General features: G+C 38.4%; 1 non-coding gene across 1 annotated transcript; it reads left to right on the top strand.

Moving 5' to 3' along the window:
- Positions 1–7,558: 7,558 nt before the first annotated feature.
- On the top strand, positions 7,559–7,632 carry Trnat-agu. Its single transcript has one exon. It is a non-coding gene; the product is annotated as a tRNA-Thr (tRNA).
- Positions 7,633–18,455: the final 10,823 nt, after the last annotated feature.

Below are 18,455 nucleotides of genomic sequence, written 5' to 3'. Positions count from 1 at the left end.
GAAGCTCGATGCGCCAGATATAAGGCGGATTAAATCATCCCATCGAGTTACACCAAGTTGCAGGCTAGAAGAAAGCGGTAAAATAGAAATATCGACCAGTTTGACCCCCGGGGAATCTGTTATTCCTTTCGTAGTAGGGTTTACTACCAGCAAGGAAAAGGTTTCATCATCGTCCACTAACTGAGTGGATGATGAGAGTCTCCATTTTTATGAGAGGAGTCAAACCCTATCGCAACTACTCAGCCGTGGCTATTAATCCATGCGCTTCAGTATTAAGCCGAGATTCATGTAATATTTCGCGAGGGTCATTAAGGGCGCATCCTCTCCCCGCTGATGACCCCTCTCTCTTCTCTCTCTTGAGGATTTCTCCCGACCACGCACTTATATTTTTCTCCTGTCTTCCCCCCTTCCCCCTTCAAACCCTCCTTAGCATCGGAAAGTGGAGAAGATGGCACCCGCGCGCAACCGCGGCGCGCAATGATAAAATGAAGGCGACACGCGCCCACGTCCCCACGAAATAACCATGGACTCACTCATCCCAAGATTTTATCCTTTAAAGGGGAAAGGATAGCAGTGGGCCAACCGATTGGTAATTTTGATGGTAAACCTTGACAATGTTACGCTGCACAGTGTGCTAGAATCGAAAAAAGCTGGCCAAAACCTCAAAATCGATTTTTTTGAGCTAGGAAGTTGAAACTTAGCATACTTATTCTCAAATAAATTGTGCATAACTTTTCAGATTATTTCTTTCCTGTGTTTTCACGTTAACAATATATGTGAGGTCAAAGTTGAACAAATTTAGCGAAAAACGACCAACCTAGATTTTTTCTGAAAACTGCCAACTTTATCCTTGTGCAGTGGTTTCGTGAATATATTTTTTGGACAACACTGTTATACCATCTTAATTGATACTTCTTTTCTTCCAGTTGAGGGGTTTTTAAAGATTTTGTTTCATCAACAACCATAGATATATAACAAAATGGCGGAGCCTGTTTTCAATCTATTTTTTTACATAAGCGTAGAGAAAAAGTAGATGTTTCCACGGACTTCCGCCAAGTGACTGATACCACGTCGTTCTATGAAGCGTCTGCATTGTGGATCTAAAGTCAAACCTTGCACCAACCATGGTCGGTCTCAATAAATTACCATGTGGAAATAGCAAAGTTGTTGATCCTTCTATTTCTGCAGCTCACAGTGATCCGCTGGTCAGTCTGCGCAGTTGTCAAAGTATCAACTCTTTATGCATATAAGGATTGTTCTTGTGCGAGCAATGCACTTTTTTCTTGGCGTAAAAATATTTCCACAGCTTCTCATCCAACCTAAAGGCTTGTTTACACGAAGCATTAACCCGCTCGAGTTAAAGCCTAAATGTATTAACGCGAGAATGAACACGAAATTGTACCGTGTAACCACCCTTACCTGTGCGAACGCACGAACAGTAAATGGAACCCGTTCTAATTAGGTCCATGCTTTCGTATACGTTTCGTTCCGGTCCACCAAAATCATTCATGCAATCAGAAAGTAACTCGCCTGTGTTAATGTATCGTTAACCATTCCTTAAGAAATGGATTTCCCTCCTGAAATGTGTTTTGTAGGGAAATATTTAAGAAATCATTTGGCATAGCAACGTAAAAACTTTGTACCGTACCACACAAAAAATTTTTACTCATTGGACCACCCCTAGCCGATCCAAGTAGGGGTGGTCGCATTAGTAACTAACCGTCGTTCGAAAATCATTTCTTTGCGCACGATGAGTGTTATTCCTGCTGGAGGCAGAAGAGAGGCGAGTGATGCAATCTGGGCCGGCTTACATCACGCGTGGACGAAGTGTCACGCGGATCAATCATTTTGTCACGCTTAGCTGGGGCAGTCGCTAGGGAGGATGATTCTGTATTATATAGAAAGAGTGCAATGGCGCTGATTGAAATAGGTCAGAGTGGCAGATGGGGCAATGATTATTTCGTATTCACGGGCACTTAATGACTTTTATGAATAATACACGAGCTTATCACTCAATAACACCTTCACATTTCACGTTTAACATAAACTCGTTATGAAATAATTTGAGTCCAGAGTGTGCAGATGTGAAAACAGTGAATTATTGATGACGCTTTGGATAATTCATGCGTGAATTCATCTGTTTTATAACTCTTGTCATATCATTTTTACATTTATAAAATAACAACCGTAATAATTTGAAAAATAAATATATTTGCATAGTATTATATACTATATTTTTAAGCACACGATATGTAAAAAAGTAGTTTTTTTTAATCAATGCCCATCGGTTGTGAGCGGGAAACGTACCCTTACTAAATGCATTATGCTTTGGCTCTGAGTGAATTAATATTCGGCATAGATTTTTCGAACATTAGCAAATTACATTACATGTTTTCAGGTTGAAATGGCAATTAGAGTATTTTCAAGAGTTTTAGAATAATTTATTGGCAATTTATTTTATGCTTGTGATTTCTATATACCCACAGTTTAAGTGTAAGAAAGTACGCCAGGCTTATCTCCCTGGCAATAATACGAAAGAACTTGACGTCTGAATATCTAGTAAATAACCGCTCACTTCTCAGCACATTGTGCGACCCATGAAGCATACCGACACCTTAAATGTAAAACTTCGTAAATCAAAAATATCAAAATTTGCAGTATGAACAAAAACTTTTTATTTTCCTTCCTGTACAACAATTGAATAACTGATTTGGTTTTAAATTCATTAAATTCGATTTTAAATAATATTTTTCAGCTGCATTTTACGAAATACGAAGGTTTAAAACTAATGGCATAAAACTCTAATACTCTAAAACTCCCCTCCTCGCTAAGTATTCGCTATTAGGGGGTAGAATTTTGGGTATACGAGGGAGAGAAAAGAATAGGATATTTAGCCTTTATAGGGTAGTTATATTAGGATAACACACAAGTTCAATTATTTGGGCAGCACCTAAGGGGAAAATGGTTATTGCAGTGAGGTTATCAGGAAGAGAATTCCGATAGAAAAGGAAGGTTTCACGAACAGGAAGGAGCTTATTAGGGAATCATTTTGCATAAGTTTAAAGGAAATGTTAGTGAATAGGGTTTTGCAGATGGAAAACCAGAAATATCCGTAAAAAGACACCCTATATGCGCAAAGTAAATACATACACATAAAATAACACCGAGGGATGAAAAGGCGGAGAAGATTATTCCCTAGCGAATATGTCACTTTCCGACAAGTTCCTGGCTACTAGTGATTTAATCTATCGGCTGCTCCTAGGAATGATGTAATTCAGAACTTTGCTTTAGAGGACCTACACGTAGCTCTGAGAATAAACAATTCTTCAATAATATATTTTCAAAAATTGATAAGGACTTAACTTTTTGGGAATGAATTAATAATCGTATGCTTTATAAATGTAGAAATTAATGTCTGCACAAATAAATTCTCGCTGAGTTAGTTTTGATAACATTAGTACGAATGCTTTCCATCAGCAAGGGTGCAAACATTCCCTAATACGCGATTATCCAGCTTGTTTTCCTCGATTGTTATGGGAAATTATGTCGGAATAATTTTTTTGAGCGTTCTTTTATCTTTAGCTTCAGTATTCAATTTCAAAAATCTGTTTTACAGTGCTCCGGGAAAAAATATTTGTATTCTTAAATATTTAATTATTTATGGAAAATGTGAGGTGATTAAAATTATTAAATATTTTTTCGACTGTTTTGATCCAAATGTATCCAAAAGCATCGCATAATAATAAAACACCGCTAGGTTTTGCATTTCGTCAGGCAGTTTTACGTTCGGTTTCTTCTGTATTATCTTTTGATAATGAAATTAAAGACGTGTTCTAATTCATGTTAGGTAGAATTTTAATCTGACCTCAGAAATTCACTATATTCATTTAAAATCATTCTCAATATTGAATTCATTTTCTTCATAATGCCGCAAAACTTAAGCAAAAGTTAATGATTATTTTCAACATTTTCAGCCTTTGTAAATCATAATGAAACTTGTCGCGAAAAGAGAAATTATTGGATAATTCTTAATCAGCAGAAAAATTGCATTATTCTCTTCCTTGAAACACAACAAAAAATGGGTTCTCATTTCAAATTGCTATACTTTTTACAGTTTTGTGTCGTGATTGCCTCATCAATCCATTATACTGCACTAAGAAAGAGTATAGTCAGAAGTCATTTAAGTGTATAATTTAATTAACGCAAAGGACAGAATTGATGAATGATATTAGTGGTTATCTTAAATACCCAAACTTTTTTAATGTTGTATTTAATCTCTCTATCCTATTCATTTTAGTTTTTCTATTCTCTAATCCAATATTATGTGACTTAACTTTTTAAGAATCATGCCTTAATTCACTTTCAAACCGTTGATCATGCTCCGTCAAGTTAATGCAAACTTTTTCATATGACTTTTTTTTTATAGAAAACCGATTATTTTCCTTGAGAGGTGCTCTATCAAATTTTCTTTTCCTTCTTTTGATAGAAGCAATACTCCATCAAATCCTTGATCTCCCCAAAAGCTTCATCAGTTTTCTCAACTATCTCACAGATACACCATCCCTTCATCTTTTTAACGGAAGTAAATTTGGCAGAGCAGGTATAAAAGAGATATTTTCTATTATATCTCCTATGATGCAAAAGAAAATCTTCGCATTTTCAGATTTGAAGTATTGCACGCAAACCGGTATCTCAGTAATTCTCTGTGAATCTTTACGTCATCTCTGTGTAATGGATTGCCGAAATGTTTATGCCTTTAACAAATACCGTAAATAACCTTGTGGTTTGATAGTATTTACGGTGTGCCGATTGAAATATTTTACTGTTCCCCCCTTATAATAGTCAAACCATTAGTTTTGCACATCCAAATACCACATTAGTGTTCGGAATTCAGTACACTTTTGAGAAACGGGTTTTTAAGTTTTGGTCATCTCATAAGAAAATATACAGAATTGGAACATCCCTAAAATATCTGTTTTTCGATCTCATCCATCTACTGGAAAACCCACTTCCGACAACTCACAGATTCAATAACTCACTCATACAAATGTTTGGGGTGGACGAGACGAGATACGACAATTATTCATACAATCGACGCCCTCTATAAGCGCCTGAAACCCTAGTAAAAATTGTCGAAACACTCAATTTTATATTTTCTATCTCTTGGAGTTTTCCCTCTAGAGTCCATACTTTTTGGGGAGTGTAAGGGGGGGGTCACAGTATCGATTTTTCAAAATAGTCCCCTTACCCTAGCCAGCATCAGCGAGTATGGTACATATTAATATATCCAAAGCATCATATTAATTCAAACCATTATTTCTGCACATCCATTTACCACAAGAGTTTTCAAAATTCAGTGCACTTTTGAGATACGGATTTTAAGGATTTTTGTGATATCATAAGAAAGTAGAAAGAATTGGAATATTCCTCATGAATCTCTTAAGGCCGTTTTACTCGGTACATGGAATTGCGCAATCTGACGTACGTGCGAAGGCGCAATCAAAATTGCGTCTTCGCACGCAATTTTGTGTGAAATGTAAAGCGGTGAATTGCTAGAACACATGCGAGAATGCGTGGGTGCGAGACGGCAAAATAGCCCCTGTTCTAATTTCGTTCATGCATTCGCGCAATTTCGCGCCATTTTATAAATTAATGCCGCTCTAACCTGCGCATTTCCGTGCCCCGTGTGAAACGGCCTTTTTGGTAGGTACATATAAGTTTTGACGTACACTCACGAAACTATTGGTAAAGAAGAGTATAAGTGCTATAACTCCGCGGTTAATCCTCTCTCATGAGATCCTCAAACACTGGTGGTGCTTTCCGAATGAGTCCTCGGGGGAAAAGAGCAGCTCACTGCTCCAACTTCATCCTCGTCTTTCCCCGAATACGATTCTCATAACTCCTAATTTTCGCTTAGCTTGACCAGTCATTTCCCAAGCGTGTTTTCCCCGAGAGAGGTTATTATCCGCACTCCCAAAGCAACGATTCCATGCTTTTAGAATTCTCTCCTTCCAGAGGAGGGATTTAAGGATGTTTCTTTCTTTATTCACAATGATCATTACTGTGCCTATTTACCGATTTAATTAAATTTTTTTTTTGCCTAACACCGGTTGCTATTGATTCACTTTCCCCATGCTGAAGAAATACAATTATTTGTACACAAAATCCTATTGTGCATGACCTTATATAGAGGACATCAGCCATCACTTTTTGGAAATCCATCGCACTTGACACAATGAATTTTGTACTATTCCACAGTAATTTTTTTATTCTGCAATTATTTAGTCGCGAAATTGGTTTCAGAAATTCTGTGTAATTTTCAAATATTTAACAAGACAAAAACTGTTTGGCCGAGCAGAAAGCGTTGCACAAAGGCCAAGTGAATTATGCTGAGAGCGGCTATTCTCTCGGAGGCTGGGCAGTAGGCTTGGATTGCTTGAGTTATTGAGAATATATATACTCTACCTCATTATAATTCCGACAGAAACGATAAATTAAGAGATATTTTGCCGAAGAAATAGGTATGGGAATTCGTTCGCCCCGAAGAATAAACGACTTCTATAAGTGCTGGATGGAACTAAGGGAATAGGGTAGTTTCCTTCATCAAAGAAAACGAAATGCATTTATTGCGATTCCTTACCCACCATTAGTGTATTCATAATACACAAATTATTTTGTTTTAGAAATCCCAGTTTAGACGAATGGCAATGGTCAATTTTAAACTCATTTAAAAAAAACCCAGATTGGCGCCCGTGCGATTCCACTCCACGTGACGTCACAGGGACCTAGTTTCTATACGAGTAGATAGGAGTTTTACATCGTCTGAGATTACCAATGCATGCATGTGGCACAGAGCTCAGGGAAACATCTCTTAATAATAACACATTAAAAATACCTAAGTTCGGAAAGTTTCCTTCGTTTGATAGGGGAATAATAATCCTTATTTAAGCCAAGCGCTACCTGCTAGCAGGGTACTCAGCTACCTGCTAGCGGCCGGCGTCCTATCAGCGCTCAAGCCTAGCCCCAAGGTCACCTCACACGCCGACAGCTGGAACCAGAAATACGTCACACGCACATTTCCCATCATTCCTACTTAGCCGTTGCGTTTTCGCGCGCTTGAAAATTTACACTTTTCGTTTAACCGCGAAAAATAGATATCGTCATTCGAAAATATAAGAGCGTGAAATGCGCACTCCAAGAGTAATAATCTTTCGATTTAGGCAATAATAAAATAATAGGAAACCACCCTTTTACGACACCGCAGTAACCTGACTGGTTTTTATTTTTCATAAACGTCCCCGTTTACCAATGCCGACTGCTTTCGATGCTGTTTCGTCCTCATCCATTGACTCAGTCTTTATATCCCTAAAACCTATTCATTACTGATATCCCAAACTGCTCTCCTATTTTTTAAAATAACTCTTATGCGCCAAGCGAAGGCAACTGCAGATTTATTCACATTGTATTCAGTTTTCTCCCAGGCATGTGATCCATTTCTTCAAGGTTAAAATGCACTTTTTCGATACATTTCATGTGGAGGGAATATTAACGTCCAACTGGCGCCGTGGCTTAGTTGGTTAAAGCGCCTGTCTAGTAAACAGGAGATCGGGAGTTCGAATCTCCCCGGGGCCTATTATTTTTAGAATTAAATTTGAAAAAAATGCGTCGTAATGAATTTCTGGAAGAAGAATAACTCCCTACAACATAGCTATATATTCGGGGTATCCAGTTACAGACTGTTGAATCCGTGAAATATCTAGGAGTTAGACTCAACAATGACAACGAGAAATAACCGGTCAAGCTAATCGTAAAATGGGTTTTGTTAAAAGAATATTCGGAAAGTGCGACGACAAAGTGAGAGAAATTAGCTACTTTTCCCTCGTTAGACCACATTTAGAATACGCTGCCAGTGTTTGGGACCCTCATGAAAAAGGCTTAATAACAGAGTTAGAACGCGTGCAAAAAAGAGCTGCCAGGTATGTGAAAGGTCGTTACGATAGTCTTGTTAGTGTAACTGACCTCTTAGATAAACCCGGATGGGAATCTCTGTCGGACCGTAGATTGAAAAGTAGACTAAACCTTTTAGATACATTCAAGAGCAGTGTACTTTCTAACGAAGTCAACCATTCCTATGGTAGCATATGGTAGCATAATTTGTTAGTGTACGTGACACTTTTTGGACCGTGTGGTGTGCATGTGGGAATACAATTGCATGCTTCATGTTGGTGATTGATCACTCCGTACTAAACACCCTAGAGGTGGCTCGCAGGGTATTATGTAGATGTAGATGTATTTTAACTTCATACAATATAATTCGTCTCTGTTCAACTCCTCCTTTCATTCCGGTTTACTATATAGGTTGTCTTCCCATACTCAAACATCTACTTTTACATATCAATCCACAATCCGCCTCAATATATGTGTGGCGGGTCGTGTTAGGATACAAGCTGTTTAAAAAAAGGAAATAGGGTGGTTTCCTATTATTTTTTTATTGCCTAAATCCAAAGATTATTACTCTTGGAGTGCGCATTTCATGCTCTTATATTTTCGAATGACGATATCTATTTTTCGCGGTTAAACGAAAAGTGTAAATTTTCAAGCGCGCGAAAACGCAACGGCTAAGTAGGAATGATGGGAAATGTGCGTGTGACGTATTTCTGGTTCCAGCTGTCGGCGTGTGAGGTGACCTTGGGGCTAGGCTTGAGCGCTGATAGGACGCCGGCCGCTAGCAGGTAGCTGAGTACCCTGCTAGCAGGTAGCGCTTGGCTTAAATAAGGATTATTATTCCCCTATCAAACGAAGGAAACTTTCCGAACTTAGGTATTTTTAATGTGTTATTATTAAGAGATGTTTCCCTGAGCTCTGTGCCACATGCATGCATTGGTAATCTCAGACGATGTAAAACTCCTATCTACTCGTATAGAAACTAGGTCCCTGTGACGTCACGTGGAGTGGAATCGCACGGGCGCCAATCTGGGTTTTTTTTAAATGAGTTTAAAATTGACCATTGCCATTCGTCTAAACTGGGATTTCTAAAACCAAATAATTTGTATATTATGAATACACTAATGGTGGGTAGCGAATCGCAATCAATGCCTTTCGTTTTCTTTGATGAAGGAAACTACCCTATTAATTGCCAAAAATGTTAAATGGCACTGAGGTTTTGCAACCGGTTGGGTAATAAAATGATTGCGAAATAGCAAGAAGTCTACTTTCAACTGCATAATTTGCAGCTAGCCGTGGGATTTCTGGAAGTATGTATGGGGCTAAGAATAGTTCGCTTCCTATTGCAGCGAACCGGGGTCGAACACCGATCACATGTTTCAGAGGAGATCCAATCTCAACTCGGGCGATGTGCAGTAATCATTTTGAGCAAATTGCTACGACCGTTAGATTGGACGTCAACCTGTGATCCCCTCGGTGTCTTTCGTTTAAAACAGTCAACGCCAAACTCCAACTTCAAACGCCAACCGGTTGGACGCCAGGTTTCTCTCCACATGAAATGTTTCGAAAAATTGCATTTTAACATTGAAAAAATGGATCATACGCCAGGGAAAAAAGCTTAAGTGCATCCTCCAGGCAGAGGTTGGCCATTGCTTTTTCAATAATGCGGCCATATCATGAGAGCTTTGAGCAAGTATCCAAGTTGCGAAGTTGTTTCATTTGAATTTAGAACTCCACTTGAATAAAATTTTATGACCGAACTTCCTCGTGAAGGAAAATGTGGTAAGTGGAGAAGTGTTTCAGGGGTAATATTATCGTAAGAACTTTTTTAAGGGTAGTGGTTACACTGCAGTTAAGGTATTTTACTTATCCGAGATTTTTTTATCGCTCCATGAAAGCAGAAGCGCTCCAAAAAACCTGAGTTACATGATGTATAAGGATAAAAATTTTCCTCATTCTACTCTTTTCAGTGCTGTCTACATTTTAATTATTATGATCTGGAGTAGGGTTTGGAATGATCGTTATGTTACAAGAGAATAGAATCATAGGTGAAATTATGCGGCGAGAGCTGGAGTCCGAATGTATTATGTTTTATGCTTATACCAATAGCCTGTCTGAAGTGCAAATTTTACGGCAGTTTTTATGATACTATTGGATTTAAAGGTGCAATATTTCCTTGCAACGATACACTGTTATGCAAAGATGAAACTCTGAATATCTTTCATTAAATGTAATCTAATACGTTTCTAATCAGATAAGAGCTTCGCGCGGTTCACGATTAATGCGATGCTAAAATTCTCATAGCCACTTCACAATAAAGATAGTGTTAAATTTTTATGTTTCATGAAAAATTAAGTCCTCAAAACTTTTATTGCCAAGATGAAGAATAAGATCCATTGTTATACTTACTGCAAAAAAGGCTTATTAGAATAATTTAAAAAAAGAGCTCTCTTGAGAGTTCCTTTCCTTTATTTTGTAGTATAGGTTTGCTTCCCTTGAGACATCTTTTTATTTCAAAGGTTTTACGTCGATTTTTCTTGAGAATTGGAAATACGGGGTTACTATTTTACAACCGTCCTTCCTTCACCCTACGAAGATCACGTATTACTTTACCAAGACCTAACTTCACGCTGTATAAACGTTGTTTCTTGTTTATAGGCCCAAAAGTGTATAACTTATTACCTGATTCATGTCTGAAATCAAAAAATAATAACGCAATTATGAAAAATATACAGTCTTGGTTGTTTAGAATGCAAAGTATGGAGGATATTTTTCTGTGATATAATACCATGTAATACATGTACGTACTTACTTCAATTCAAATGCTGTGCCTAAAATGTTTCTATGTCAGCATGACCCTTTGTAAATGATGGTAGCCATAAAACAGGTTGTCCTTAATGGCTACCTAAAGTTACTCCTTTTTATGTAATTAATTCTTTCTGTACTTTGTATTTTTTTGGAGTAATGAAACAATTTATTAATTTATTTGAAAGAATTTCTATATGGTCCATCTAAAAAAAGCCATCGTTATAAACTCATTTCAGATGAAATAGAAATAAAACGATAATGTTTCCACGCATGCGACCAAGGTTGAATTGGCAAAAGAAATCGCGTCCAGTGTTAAAATACCAACGTTTCTTTTCCAAGTATGTACACTTTGTCACTCCTCAACGCTAACGATCTGCCCTTATTGCGCCTGGAGTTTATATATTGTTTTAAGGCTAGGAGGGGTTAAAGATAGATATAGGATACTTTCTGAACATTTCTCTCTTACTAGAAACAGTACTTACTTACTAGAGAGTACTAGAATGAGCTAATCTTTTGTCCATCGTCTTTGCTGAAATCGTTGACGTGCTTCCTATCTCCAACGCCTCACTGAATAATTGGATTCTACATTATACCTTATTGGCTAAGATTTTTGCATTCGTCATGTCGACGTCGTGGCCAAAGGTGGAGTGTTCTGCGACTGCTGATTTAAAAAAAATAATAATTGCCTTTTTTTTCATATACGAACTTGGTCCTTCTAAGCCATATGGCTTGTCAGAAGGTTCCAGTTATTCAATACAACATGTGGCACATTGAGAGCATAGCATTTATATTACAAGTTTCAACTTCAACTTTAGGGGCTTTTAAACAAAACTATGATGATTTAATATATTTTGTACATTTCAGATTAAAATAAAGAAATTAAAGGTTTACAATATCACTTATTGACCAATCTTTCACTTTTCTTTTAATGGCGGCCAAAGATTTGAGATTACATAAAGCCTTTGGCATACAATTAAAGGTATGAGGTACAACATACTTCAGCAACCTTTTACCGTCCATGTTATTATAAAGATAAGTTTTCAACAAAGGACTGTTGCGTTTGTCCATAGAATGTGTGTTATTACATTTAATTATTTGGAAAAGGTTCCAGTAGTTATGTCAATGAGGATTTAGTTCAGCTGTTCTAATTTGTGACGTTTTAATTTTCTAAATACACTAATCTCATTTCAATTTTCCGGTATCGTCCAGTTGCTATGATACCCGGCTCTCACCCAGGTTAGAAACTAGAAACCTTTTTGCCTACCTCGGTGGCGGCGGGGTGAAGTCCTCGCCCGCTAATCCAGTGACGGGTTCGAGTCCCGTCTGGGTAAGTCACCTCTACCCAGGGCGAGGGTGTTCGTGCTTGTAAAATTGTTAGTTGTTGGGATCTTCGATGCAAAGGTCATTGCGAGCTGTTTTCGGGGAGTTGGAAATAAAATTTGAACGTTACTTGGTGGAGCGATGAAATGTTCAAGGTGAAACATAACCCAGTACTGTTCCGCAAACTTTCTATTATTAGATGTCAACTAGTTTACACGTCTATACGGTCATTATCAAGACTAATCTTGGCAATGATCTTGATAATGGTTAGTCTTGATAATGACGGTATAGACGTCGAAATTTAGTTGAGAGCTAATAATAAAAAGTTTGTGGAAGAGTACTGGGTTATGTTTCACCACTAAGCAAATAAACGTTTAAAAAAAATTACAGAAGAAGTCGGTGCAATCATTTCCCAAAATGTTTCATCTACGATTGGGGTTTCTCGAGCATCCCTCCCCTGACGCCCGCTGTATTCTCAAGGAGATCAAACATTTCCGCAAGATATCGCCGGACACTGTTCATTATGTAAGTTAAAGTTATTAACGTAGGTATGCAAAATATGACTTCATGATTCTCAATATTCTTGTTACTACACAGCTTCAAAGTTCGCAAAAATTACTAAATTCTCTCTAGCTACAAGAATTCCCTGTGACGTCAGAATGCGAGTAAGCAGATTCGCTCCATGGCAATAACAAAACAGTAACGACGATAGCAAACATCTACCACGCTGTAAACATTCAGTGCCACGTGGTATTCCCGCTCTTGTGGCGTGTTCCTTGTCGGCTGCATCTCTTGCACATGATTCGAAAACAAGCGGAGGAGAGGGAGGCCACGTGCGGGAATGCAGAGTTCGGAGCCGAGGCGGCCACGTCACACACGTCGGATTGAACCGCGCGATCATTATCATGCTCCCTTGTGCGAGAGAGAGTCTTTCTTCAGAGATGAAGGACGGACGAAGACGAAAAGGAAGGAGACTCTTCCGTGGTTGGTCCTTCGACACGAGGGGGGTGGGTGGCATTGCCAGAATGGTGGAGAGGGTAGTGGAAGGGTAAATGCATCTGCAGAGATAATGGGGAACTTGCATGAATTTTTTTTATTTCACAGGCGGACAGAAAATTATTTTCTGAATTCAACAAAGGAAAACGCATGTAAATCTTAGTTTTCCTTCGCGAGATATTCAATGATAAATATAACGAATTTTAAAGAGCGCCAAAAACTCCCTCCTCTCCCCCCCCCCCCCAAGCCTCTGCCGACGAAGCCTCGATGACGTCATAGGTGCCTAAATATCACACGAAGCAATTGTTGTGATTGTTTGTAATAGTTGCCAGCACTCCAGCAGTTGTGAGAGCTTCGTTTGTGAGGCGTGTTGATTGTTGTCTATTTAAAGCAAAATATCCGACGATAGAGGCTCGGAAGCCCTCATATTTCGTATTATTTATAATATTAATATCTGAGTAAGGGCATAAAATATAAAACTGGAGCAGTTCACCCAAAAATTTTATAATACCTAAATAACATCGTTGTAGAAGTCTGAACCACGGCCGTTGGAAGGGGGATACATTAATTGTAAGTTGATGTTATCGACGGCATATCATTCATTTAAGTAAGTATGTAATTAGAACAAGTTTGATGTTTACTAATTCCGCTATGCTTTTATATGCAATAACTTCATCCGTTTATTCGTAGGTACCGGAGAGTTCGTCGTTTAGGACTGCCTGTGCTTGTATTATGAGGTGAATTCCAGTCAATGCAACTTTCGCTCGATGATTGGAGACATTCAGGAACATTTTTTGTGCCAAAATAGTGTTATTTTCAACGTGACATCTCCCGTTAAGCTACTGCTAATAATCACAGTGCCAGTGATTGTAATGCACAAGGTTTGACAAGGTTGAAAAATATCGTCCAAGAGTTGTTAGTGTTCCATAGTCATTAAATTGTAAAAAGTGCTATTACGCTATCGATAAATTTCTAACAGTAATGTAAAAATTGTCATAGATTACATAATGGTCCGCAAACCACCTCATAAGGAGTGTGGCGGTGGGTGTCAGGACACCAGCCGTTTACACATAAAAAGAAATGCTCTTACGAAACTAAGCCAACCATTTATTACAACTCGATATTGTTGGGGCGAAAAAAGAATTCCTAAACCTATCCGTTCGGCATAATATCTAATTAATCGTTTCTGTCGGACCTGGAAATATAATGACGTTCTATCATGATGTTGTCCGCATCGCTCTGAAAGTTTCCATTATCAATTGCACAAGCAATCTAAGCCCAGCGCGCAGTCTCAGAGTCTAAGTATGTTCAGTTTATGCTCATTGCATATTCTACATCTATACGTCTATACGGTCGTACTGAGATTCATCTTTAATTTACGGCGAGATGAACACATTACCCCTTATTTTAAAAAGCTGTCCTGGTTTGATCTTAAATCAAGGAGAAAATATAACATGGCTTGTTTTATGTTAAATCTCTTCAAATATGGTAGCCCTCTGTATTTAAAGGATCATTTTTCCCCAGCTGTAAACACACTAATGTTGTTACAAGACAAGATCCTAGTTTTTTGTATGCCCCACAGTTGCGCACGGCTACCGTTCAGAAGTCATTTACTGTTGTTGCCTCAAAGCTGTGGAACGGTTTGCCGAAACATGTAAAAGACAGTGCATCACGGGAAATATTTAAGAAAAGGATTGTCACCCACCTACTTTCTGGCTACCCATGAACACTGGTCATGTAATTAAATAATCATTTATATGCTCATTGATGGGATTAATACCTATTGTTGTGTGAGAAGTAGTAATCTAGTTCTTGTTTCATTTGTTAAGCCAAATTTCCTTTTTTAAAGTTGCATTATTTATTTCTTGGTATGTTTAGTGTTCGCTTTTTCTGTTAGAAAAAGAAATTATTCTTTTCCAGCTTTACTATGTTAATTCTAGCTCACTATGTTAATTGTATTGCTCACCACTTTAACAATTTGTATGTTACAAAGGAGTTAAAACTCCTAGAGCAATAAATGAGTTTATTATTATATTTATTATTATTATTATTATTCAACGTGCTGCCGGACGAGTGCGAAATAGCACCTCTCTTCTACTTTTACATTCAAACATCTTCCCACTACACGCTTGAAGAATTCTATCCTCTTCAGGGCTCCACCACAAATTTTTCTTATATGATTTTTTTCTCACGATAGTTTCGAAGTTATTGTAACTCCCAGATACTTCACTTCATTTGTCGCATTTATGTCGACACCATCCACAACATAGACACGGGAATAGTTGGACAACCTACGCAAGAAATAAATTTACCGCCGTGTACTTATTTGCTAAGATGAATTTCTATACCTCACTCTTGGCTCTGCACATGAACGTTGGTTAAATCCGATGATAGCATTTCAAAGTCGGAGTAGTCGCTAATTTCGCGATAGATGACAGCGTCGTCATCAAATGAACAATGTTATTGTTAATTCGGGAGTAGAGGGCATTTATGTATATAATGAAAGGGGGACGATCACCTTACGATTATTTGATAATAATAATTAAATATTGATCATAAGAGTAGTGCAGTAGCCTATTGTGGTTGCCTTCTAAGGGTCACGGGTTCAAATTCTGGACGAAGCCCTCGGAATTCCGAAAAGAAAATTATGGAATTGCGAGGAAGTTGAACTTGCTACCCTACACTGAATATATGCAATTCACAAGACTGTGGCTTGGATCGTGGTGAGCTCTATCGTAACCTATCCAAACCAACCTTCGTACTGAATCACTGAGTGAGTGGGTTGCAAATTATATCGGGCATATGGCCCGCTAGTGGGACACAAAGTTAGGCGATCCATTCACCAATACTAATTGTAAGATCTCTGCAATTCATCTCCCTACTCAACACAATGTCGTGGTCAGAAATATTAATGGAGGTTGGGAAAATTTCTGGTGGGAGTAAGATACAATACAGCTCAATTCGTTGCAATACTTTTGGAATGTTCTGTACATATATTTTTATCAGTACATGGTGAGATGCATGCAGTGGCGCCGACTCCATGGGGCTTGAGAGGGCCCGAGCCCCCTCAAAAATTCGTTATGCGTGTGAGAAAAAATGCGTCAGGCTTGTCGATTTTCCCCGTAGTGTCCAGATATCGATAGTCGAGTTATCAGGGTTCTAATGTTGATCATTTGACTCTTGTTAAATGCTTAAAAAACTTAAAACTCACTACTTGTAAACTTTCCAAGGCAAGATTCCCGGTTTGCCCCCCCCCCCCCCCAATATGTTTTGTAAGTCGGCATCCCTGGATGCATAGAGCAGCAGATGAGGGACATTTATTTTCACAGCCACGAAAACAGCGCCTCTACAGCGCAGGAATCAAACGAAAAACAATATAGGACGATCACAAACATCGATGCACTGGAAAGAGGCAATCAAACCAGGCGGGACTCGATCCGCGACCTCGGGTGTGGCAAGCGAGGATTTTACCCCGCAGCCAAGGAGGACAGCGTAACATTCTCGACACGAAACAGAAGAATTATGTGGGTGTTTAAAGATTATCCGATAGATGAGTTGAGTGTATGTGTAGCTGGTCAAGCCAATCTATGCACTGATGGTGGTGATGATAGTAATGGGACGTTATTTTTTAACGCTATTTTTTTGTGACATATTAATCGCTTACATCTTACGTGATCATCTTGAAATCTTCATGGTATATAGGTTTGACCGATGTATACATTAGCCTGTGTAGCAAGGATAAAAATTAACATACAGAAAGCATTTGGTTTAGCCGGGATTTGAATCCTACCTTATCCTAGATACTCTACACTATCCTTAGACCGTACCTTATTGTTCGTCAGGAATGCCACCAGTTATAACACCAAGCCATCTAGTTCTAGACCGAACAGACAGTTGTACAACAGGGATTAGCCTGTATGTCAAAGTTGGAAATTGTACTTTTAATAATTGTACAAAGTGTAATTTTCTATGCTTTATCTAGATTCAAATGCACATTATAGTCCACTCTGTATGCTCCGAACATTTCCACGTAATAGCCGGTACGGAGAAAAAGTTAGTAGTAGATTATCTGTTGGTAGTGCCTCAGCGAGAGAATCCGGCACCTCTGCGCAAATGGCGGATTTCATGGAAAGAATAGTGCAAAACCTGGTGACATTAGCGCGAAAATCGTGGAGGGGTTTAATCGATTTTGAATTAACGGATAATTGGCGTGATCCATTGAGAACGCGCACAGTCGCATTCAAGTTTTTCATGCGCTTTTTACGTGTTTATTTTTAGTTAATTAAAACCCCGAATCATTGGAAGACGACATCTTTGAATGACGAATAACATGGATATTTTATGGAACGGAGAAGTGGAATACGGAAAAGACACCGAGATACCACTCCACTCAATATGAAGACAGTGTTGGTGCGAATGTTTAAGGGTAGTTCTGAAGAAGAATTATAGATGGCGTCCCGTTCACGATAATTTTTTTTCTATAAACGCCTCGAACCTTAGAAGTGATTTTTATGTCAAGTGTTTGACTTAAACTTATATTGCTAATTGAAAATGGTTTTCTCGGGTTCCCTCCCTGGTGAGAGCATCCATTTTCTCCAACGTTTCTTGGTTCGACTCGTTCCTTTTCCACAGGGAATGATACCGAGGCAGCATAGATATCACTCCACTCAATTTTGGGTAAGCATCGGAGGACAGAGAGCGTATCAGAAATGTTAAAAATACTGGGTTAGGAATCTTTGGTGGGCAGTAAGAGAAGAAAAAGGAGAAAAGTAAGAGAAGAAACCGACTCTGCGGCATGTATAAAACATTTAAAGGGGATGAAGCACGGAGAGAACTAAGCAATTAAGTGGGAAAACCTAATTTCATTGGTAGGAACGATCATCAGTTCAAAATTAAATGCCGGGCGCAGAAGACGAATCTTTAAAAAAATTCCTACCTCAATAAAACAATTATAGATTGGAACAGGTTGCCTGCAGAGTTATTTTAGCCCTTTACTGGTAATGTAAAAATATGCTGAAAAAGCTGAAAACAGTGACTTAATTTTTTTAGAAATTTTAATTTAATTTTTAAAATGTATACACTGCCTAGTTAATATGTGAATTTTTGGATATTTTGTGTTTTCTTTTTTGGATGTGCATGTTACCACCTGGCCAGTTGCCAAATTGTAACTGATTACGATAATGATATTGGTGTTTTAATGGTGGCCTGAAATGTAGATGGGTTCTCTTCCGTCGCCGATTCTCGTCCTCCAATGACTTAATAGTTTCCAGCTTTGGCCCCTTCGTGTTCTTACCCCTTGCCTCTATTTCTAAATACCGCCTTTGCAATCGGATATCCATTGACTCTTTACATATTTTCGGCCATGCATGGGGTGCTCTCATAAAATT

This window comes from Ischnura elegans, chromosome 8 (genome assembly GCF_921293095.1).
Source record: "Ischnura elegans chromosome 8, ioIscEleg1.1, whole genome shotgun sequence".
NCBI classification, from domain to species: domain Eukaryota; kingdom Metazoa; phylum Arthropoda; class Insecta; order Odonata; family Coenagrionidae; genus Ischnura; species Ischnura elegans.
This window is presented reverse-complemented; position numbering and strand designations above follow the sequence as displayed.